This window comes from Misgurnus anguillicaudatus, chromosome 12 (genome assembly GCF_027580225.2).
Source record: "Misgurnus anguillicaudatus chromosome 12, ASM2758022v2, whole genome shotgun sequence".
In the NCBI taxonomy this organism is placed as follows: Eukaryota; Metazoa; Chordata; class Actinopteri; order Cypriniformes; family Cobitidae; genus Misgurnus; species Misgurnus anguillicaudatus.
Window position 1 is genome coordinate 15,569,815 of NC_073348.2, and position 8,956 is coordinate 15,578,770.

Consider the following 8,956-nt stretch of genomic DNA (forward strand, 5'->3'; position numbering starts at 1 on the left):
TAGTTTACCGGCTATTTAAGCTGCAAATAAAACAAATCAAGTAAAAAATAGCATGCCACAGGTGCACATTCATCAAGAAATCATAATTGTTGATTTTCCTAAATATTATTATTGATGTTAATTCGACTTTGCATCGAAGTTTTTTTTAATGTTTTATAACTTTGAGGCAACTGCATGCCATATTCTTTATAAACATTCAAAAGAAACTGCTCCACTTGATCACTGCTTGTATAGTATCTTAAGGTCAACAAAATTTCCACATTAAAACTAATCAAAGCTAAAATCTAATGCAATCATAATATATAATTATATTAATATATTATAAAAATATATATTTTTATGTTATATTTAACAGGCGCGGCTCCAGAAATGCGTCTTATTCGCATTGTAACCACGCTGCTTGCGCATTCAGTGTCCAAGCGCAATAAACGTGTGAACTAATGAACGACAGTTTGTTTTTATATATATTTTAATTTTAATGCACATCCAAGCAGGTGACTTTCACAACCCACCGTATTCCCCTGTGCAACGCACTTATTGGAACCCCTAATATAAAGTATCCTTTTAAGTGAAGGCATAGCGGATGCATTGGAGCAGTTTATGCATGATACGTTTGGAAATGAATTGCGGGTTTTGCATGGGTTTGATATAAAATAAAAGGTTGAATTTAGTTGTTTGCAATTTGAAATATTTTTACAAGATATTCCTAATAAATTTAACTTGAACTATTTCTGAAATGTTTCTTTAATAGAGAACACCGCTATCTCAAAACGCAGCGAAACCTACTACATAAAGTGAACAATTGATTGTTGAGCAATCGATTCAACCTATTCAGCACCATCGCCATGGACAGCACCTGTAACGTCGTACGTAAGAAGGAATACATTAATAAACCCGCTAAGGTACAGTTTGGGAAACACTAGAAAAGGTATACCTGTAGTTAAGGTTTAACTTAAAGGGATAGTTCGGCCAAAAACGATATTAAACCCATGATTTACTCACCCCCAAGCTGTCCGAGTTGCATATGTCCATCGTTTTTCAGACAAACACATTTTCGGATATTTTAGAAAATATTTTAGATCTTTCTGTTCATTAAATGTAATGTTACGGGGTCCAGCAATAGTCCACGACCTTCAAGTCCAAAAAGTGCGTCCATCCTTCACAAATTAAATCCAAACGGCTCCAGGATGATAAACAAATGTCTTCTGTGGGTAATCCGTGCGGTGTTGTTGTAGAAATATCCATATTTAAAATGTTATTAACGTTATAAACTACCTTCCGGTAGCGCCGCCATTTTGGAGTGATGCGCATTCAGGATGAGAGCTTACGCAGCGTACAGAGTTTCTCTGCTGCTGCTCTGTGCCCCCGCCCTCCGAATTTGTCATACGTCACTAAGAAAAGTGCGTACACTACGCTAATACTCTCTCCTGAGTCTAAGATGGCGGCGCTACCGGAAGGTAGTTTATAACGTTAATAACATTTTAAATATGGATATTTCTACAACAACACATTCAGGGGGTGCAGTGTTTTAAGTGGCCCAAAAGAGGTGCCGGTACTCCAATTTTTTTTTTTTTTTTTTTTTTTTGCTGACTCGACTCCTATTTTGAAGGGGTTTTATATTCAGCAACAGACAACCTTGTAAAAAATAATAAAATCCTTTTATAAGTTTGTGCATTTGCTTGAGCTAGAAATAGCTACTGAACATAAATAAAATGTGCAAAAGGATTTTGAAAAAATACCATTAGAAAGAGCTACTGTAAAAAGAGCTTTTAAACATAAATAAAATGTGCAAAAGGTATGTGTGAGTAAAATTTTCAGCATGGTTAAATGCTAAAACTAGTTGTTCAGATAGAAAGAGCTTGAAAAAAACTTTAAAATGATACCAAGACCATGTCTATGGGTTCAAGAATAACAAAATACTGGCCATTTGAAACTCGAAAGTCATTTATTTTGTCCCATTGTTTTCCATTTTGCGGGTGGTAAAACTACCGTGCACGTCGTTCACATTCATTGAATTTCATTCACTTGTAGTTTAGCAATTAAACTAAATGTATATTACAATTTCAAGAATGTTTTCTGCACATCGCCTGAGGAAATCCGAAGTTGCGTCGAGGGGAACCAAACTGACAGCCGCAACAGCGGAGATTATCACGTACAAGGCTTGCGTCTGACCTGCAGCTATCATTCTGGCTTGGTGGGATGTCAGCCAGCGAGTCCTCTGATTCTGATTTTAATCGAGCAGCTATGGTTGCGCGTTTCACGCACAAACACACACCTCTCCAGAGCACGTTGACACTGACTGACCGACGAATGCACTTTTAACTTGTAAATGCAAGGATGTATGGGTAATGTAGTCTCTGCTCTCGGTGGGACGAATTAGGTAGCGTACACTAAGGGCGCTCTGAAAAGCCGCAGCCCAGCCAAAGGATTAAATTAAACCTCTGATTTTTAAACAGATGTGCAAATGAGCGTTCCGGTACGCTAAAAGCACGTTCTGGACGCACGGAGAGGTGTTGGTACCTCAAGAGCTATTTTTGGAAGTGGCGGTATGGAGTACCGGGGCGTTCCGGCCCACTTAAAGCACTGAGGGGGTGAGAGTTGAACATTTAAAAAAAGAAAAAAATACCCATTATAAGGACCACCCTATCCTCCGTATGATTTCGTGAATTGCTCTCGCGGTACTTTTACGTCATCCGGCTGTCGATTCTTGCGGCGCCGCATGAAGTCGAACAAGCCTAAAAGCTTCTTTTACCACTCAACCTGCTCTCAAATCAATTCAAGTTAACTTGAAGTTAGCCAGCAGACGAACCCAACCAAAGAGTAACTCTTACCAGTAGCTTTTACCATCTCTGAAGGGAAAATCACCAAAACCCTCGATAAAAGATGACTAGAACCTGTGCAGTATGTGGATGTAAGGACAACAAATTCAGGCCACCGGGATTTTTTATTGTTTACCTCAACGTGACCCTCAGTTGACAGATTACTCAAAAATTAGAATATGCAGCCAGCACTTTCGTCAGGAGGATTCGAGTACTGTTTTCAGCCCAGTTTTCCCGCGGACTCAGGTAATGTAAAATGCTCAAAATATCTAAAACATCATTTGGCTTGTTGCTTGTTTTGTGTAACTACCGTAAACATACTACGTAGAAAGTTATTATCATGTTATTATTATGAACACGAGCAAAGCAAGCTAACGTTAGCTCATCCTGTGCAGTGCAGCTGTCAATCAACGAACGATATCATCTACTGTCAATCATCTCGCCTCAAGACCCGCCCCTATTCAGAACGTTCAGAATAGACCATTTACGGAAAAAAACGGAAATACGTCAACAAAGCGTAAACGCAATTCCGGTATATACTTTGTTGTTGGTGGGGAAATGGCAGCTAGAGTGTTTCCAACTTTCCTAACTTGTCTACCGAAGTTCACCAGCACCAATGTGGTGAAGAATGTGAGTATACATTCGTCCACTAAAGGGAACAAACTGGATAAGGGATATAAATTCTTCCACTCAGAGTTTATCCACATTTATCAAGGTAAGCTTTAGCTACAAAACCGGCTATAACTCCATTTACGTTAATTGTAAATCTAGGGGTTGTGAATTTGTAATATAAGATTTAACACATCGCAGTGAATATGTCGTGTGTAAGTTATGTTTAACGAGATGGCATGAGATTAACATAACCAGTAATTTGGTGTAGCTGTTGTACAAGGTAAATGTTACTGGCAGTCTGCTGCAAAGTTGAGTATTTCTATATGAGAGATAACACGCAATGTTTTCTTGTTACATGCGGTTAAAGTATCAAATATACTACAGGGACAGGTAGTAGTGAGAGGTAGATGCTTCAGATCAATGAGAGAGAGCGAGGAGCCTCACAGACTGGAGGTTTTAATACAGACAGAATGCCGGTTGGCAAAAGTTTCCCGTTCTTGCATGTTCACTCTTCTTGCAGCGGCACTTTCTTCACTTACTATTACTATTATATACTTTTATAAACTATTATAAAGGTAGGGCTGTTTCTGGTTGGAAGACGAACAGCCTTGAACACCACAGAAATGCGACACTTTGACTCTGCTATTTTTCGTATCTGCCGCTACGATAACAGGAAGTTGTAATACACTTTGTTGACGTATTCCAGTCGGAAAATGCGGAAGTGCGTAAACTTTCGTGCATTCGTGCATTTTTCTTCCGGTGATTTGATGACGTGAATCACAATTACTGTACCAGTTAAAAGCTTTAATTTTTATATGGAGTTAGTACATTTGATGGCAGCACAATCAACTGCATATATGTGATGAAATATAGTGTTGAAGCACAATGTTGTTTTAGGGTGGAGTTCCGCTTTAAGCTGACTGTGACTTTAAAATGTTTATATAAATTACTCTGTTATGACTGGCTATCATTTGCGTTCTAGTAAACAGGGTGGGCCAAATAGCCAGTAACCTCTTAGTAAAAGAAATGAGCGTAAAGATTTCTAAATAAATCATATTTGAAATTTAATTTCATTAAATATTCTTGGTAAACTGAGGAGGGACTTTTACATTTTGAATATGACGGTATATGTCAAGTCTTTTATAAAATAAGCTTTGTTGCAAAATTGCTATGATCTGTTAGGTTTACACTAATTTACTGCAATATTGTTTTCACAGTGCAACACAATAAAACTGTGATTCTAGCTTTGTTTTCTCAATTTTTTTTGGCAAACCACCTGGGTAAACTTGAGCAACCAAATATTGTTTACTTCACACTTGTTTCTAGGTTGTGAGAGATACAACTGACCGGTGTTTGCTGATGTGTAGAGTAAATAGTGCTGTAATTGAGCAGGGGAATTCAATTTTACTTATGCCCAATTATCCACTGAATCTGCTGTCTGCTAAATGAGATTATTGCAATAGCATAAGTCTCTCCCATTGGGTTCCATTAACTTTGATTACTGCAAATTATTTACTTACAGCTCTGGTCCATATTACACTGATGTGCCATAGAAAAGTCATTTAGTGTTTTAGATCCACACATACGCACAACTGCACACAATAATTAGATGCTGTTACACAATATAGCATGGCAGTGAACACACATACTGTATACAGAAGATGTTTAAAACAGGAGTGGCTTGTCTATAGGGTGGTACTGTGTGTTAAGAATTCTGAAAAATTGCTGTTTATACACATACCTTACGGGCAGGACATTACTTAGAGTAGAGATAAATTTGTCTGCTATTGAACTTGACTTTTAAAGTGGTGGCTCTCAGCAGGTGGTTTACGACCAGAAGATTTACACATCTGTTAAATGTGAATAATAAAAATGTAATGATCATATTTAGGTTAGTGTAAATGTGACTTTAAAGGCAGTAGTAATGCTATTTGAATATTTTGTTGTTGACATCAAAAGCTATGCATTTGGGGGTAAACTGATAAAAGGGTCTAGCAATACTTTTGCACATTGTGGAACCTGTGCAGTTCTGTGGTAAAAAATAAGTTATAGCTTTAAAATTTGATTTTGAAAAAATGGTATTGAGGTACTATGTTGGGTCACCACTTCCTACCCATGTGAAATCTGTGTGACGTGAGGGTATAACTTTACAACAAAAAGACAGATTTAATATTTGAACTCCAACTACGCCACCCCAGGACTTGCACCAGGGGAAATGCTAATAACACCCAGAAGGGTGGGAAAGCACACAGGTTCACTCCTCATTTAAATAAAGAAAGAGTAAAGAGACGTGAGTACAATACAAAAATAGTTTTATTACTTAATCTCATTAAAATAAGCAATTAATCATATAAGTTATCACTCTACTTCAATTCACGGCAGCCACACTGCAAACACACAAAACTGAAAGTTAAAGAAAAATAAATTAAGCAGGGCTGAGGTTCCCAACAGGATAGAGGGGTTCTTAATCTCGACTTGGGTCCACATAGACACACACGCACGCACACACACACACACACACCACTGTGCACTCAAATGAAATAAATCACACACTTCGTGTTAAACAGCACACAATGAAAAAGGAAAACCACCACCGGAAAGTTCCATCCACCCGTTGGGACCCCAGCTCCTGAAACAGATGGAAAACTGGATTAATACTGGATTAAATAATACTACAAAATATTGCCAGTCAGTCTTAGCTGAAAGAAAAAGGAAATATCAAATGAAATGAAATTAAACTAACGACATCTTACGTAATCAAAACAAATTCACAAGACCAAACACAAGTCATAACAGAATTGCAATAGTGGTACAATAAGTAAACCATTAACCGGTCACGTATGACCAGTGTTGGGTGTAACGCGTTACAAAGTAACGCGTTACTGTAATAATATTACTTCTTTCAGTAACTAGTAGTGTAACGCATTACCCGTCTGAAAATGGTAATATTATTACAGTTTTCCCGAGCTAGTTACTTGCGTTACATTCGCCAGTAGCACCTTCATCACACAAAGGCACACAACACAGAGAACAAAAGGGAAGTGGAGGAGGGCGTGAATGGAACAGTGATTGGTCTAAGTTTGGCATGAGGTATCATTTACCATCACCGATTGGTCGACACCCGGCAGCCGGCAGCAGAGCGGCACACTCAAAGACAGATCGGGAAAATGGAAGCGTCAACAACGGCAAGCTTTTTTTCAGAGGAAGGTTCGCTAGTTTCGACGGGAGGAGATTCAGTCATTATTTTATTATGTTCAACGGAAGGAAAATAACTTGACGGTGAAGTGCACACTCTTTAATGTTTCTCCGAACGCTGTGCCCCACGTCCGGTAGCGGGTAAGGAAGCCAGCAGTAATTTTTATGTTGTATTAAAATGTGGTGTATTTACGGTGGGTTTTCTCGCCGTGGAGACCTTGATGAATGTGAGGTTATGCCACGGTCTCCCGGCGCTCATTTCATTGTTTGTTTGTATGTAAACAGGGGTTGCGTGCAGGTTGTTTATCCCATCAATTTTGTATATCAATTTTACCGTAATTGACGAAGGCTGTGTCTTTAGCTTGAGTGATTTTAATGATATTTATTGAATTGATTGTGTATTTATTACTTTGCGGTGTTAAATTGATATATTTATATGTTTGGGTGTTGGATGAATTTGCTGTGCATTGCTGTGTATAGTGGGTGGGTAAATAATGTGCACTAACATCATGGTATCCCCCTGCTAAGAATACAGAACTCTTAGAAGTCTTAATCAGGAAATAATTTATTGTGAACCGTCATTATTTTATCAGCTGTCCATTTAAAGGTGTCCATCTAAAAATAATTGCAACCTGTTGTCATCCCTGTATTTTGAATGAGTAGATTGTTATCAAATTTAATCTAATAAAATTGTAACTTTTTATTGATTTGGGAGTTTTGTGTTTGGATGTTTTCTTGGCCGTGGCTTGCCCAAATAAACATTCTTGCCCAGAAAAAAAAATGTAACTAGTAATATAACTAGTAATATAACTAGTTACTTGCTCCAGGGAGTAATAAAGTAAAGTAAGGCATTACTATTTTTGAGAGTAATATGTAATAAGTAATATATTACTTTTTTGAGTAACTAACCCCAACACTGCGTATGACCCAGTTCACTGGAGCAGAGAGTAAACCACAACGGTATAATACCAAAACACTTTAAAGAATAAAAAAAAGTAACTAGTCCATTAAATCCTATCAAAAACAATATAACAAAATCAAAATAAACAAAACTAGAAAGGGTAAACAACAAGGAAAGCAATGCGTTACAGCAAAACAAAACAAAAACCCAATAGAAAGGCTACTAGTCGTCCCCCTACGCGTCAAGAAGCCATAGCTCTAATTTAGTAAGTAAGGGGGCAAGACACAGCTGAACCAGACAGTTTACGGTACTCGTTGTGTTGCGTGGAGAAGGCCGTGATGCTTTTACGGCAATAGACCCCTTCACGGTTCACGTCACAGGCAGTTTCCACTGCGCATGTCAGGGTCAGAAAAGCCATTACAGCAGGTAGAGTTGCGTATTAATCGGTATCGTCAAAAATGCCTACTTACGTCGTGGGTTGTGAAAATCGCACCAGGTCTTTCGTTAAGTTTTCGCGATTCATGCAGAATCTCAAAAACAAAAAAATACAACATCTGCAGCTGCAAGCAATTAACGTGCAGACTGGAACAATGCAAATATCAAAGAGGCTTGTGTTTGTTGTATTCACTTCATTTGAGGTAAGTCATAATTTTTCAGCCCTGTTAGAGTACATTATAAAGCCTGGATGGTATGAACAGTTTGACCCCATGCTGCGCGCGCACCCGATAGTCATTCAATGTTTACAAACTTTGAAGGGGTCTATACGAACGCCAGATCACAAACTCGGAATCACAACAAAGTGACAGAGAGAACAAAAAGGGAGAATCCTAAAAACGAGCATAATGTTATCAAACCGCGATGGACGACATACAATAATGTTTAAATGTTTTAATAACAAACACTTACCAACCAATGGTATGATAAACATAACCTGCTACAGGCATGGGTTCAGCACAGCCTTATCAGCCGCCGGCGACTAGGGTACAAGAGACCACACATACGCATTTCATATTAGCACAAAATGCTACCCCACCCAGTCTATACCACAGCGTGTTTAACAAACGTACCTGAGGGTGAGCAGTCGTAATATCCACTTAAACAGCGCAACCAGGGCACCACACACACAGGGCAAGAGACACGCTAAAAGCAACAACCGAGGTGTTTTAAATCCAAGCACAGAAAGTACGAGCTGCTAGCGTAAACACACAACAAACACTTACCCGTTGCTATTATCAACACGCACCAGCAGAACATCGGACATGACACATAACATACCGCAGCCAATCGATGCTTAAGAAGGGGCAGCACCTCCCAGATAGGTGGCTTCAGGTGTCACTCACCGTTCGCCTAATCCGGTTACATTCTGATAGGTGGCTTCAGGTGTCACTCAACGTTCGCCTAATCCGGTTACATTCCACCCCCAGCTTCT

The 8,956-nt window shown here is 38.8% G+C and overlaps 1 long non-coding RNA gene across 1 annotated transcript; it reads right to left on the reverse strand.

Annotated features, from left to right (window-relative positions):
- Positions 1-5,646: 5,646 nt before the first annotated feature.
- LOC141369181 (uncharacterized) lies at positions 5,647-8,740 on the reverse strand. Its single transcript, XR_012372753.1, has 3 exons — positions 8,595-8,740; positions 8,434-8,503; positions 5,647-6,060 (listed from the first exon to the last, which is right to left on the reverse strand). It is a non-coding gene; the product is annotated as an uncharacterized lncRNA (long non-coding RNA).
- Positions 8,741-8,956: the final 216 nt, after the last annotated feature.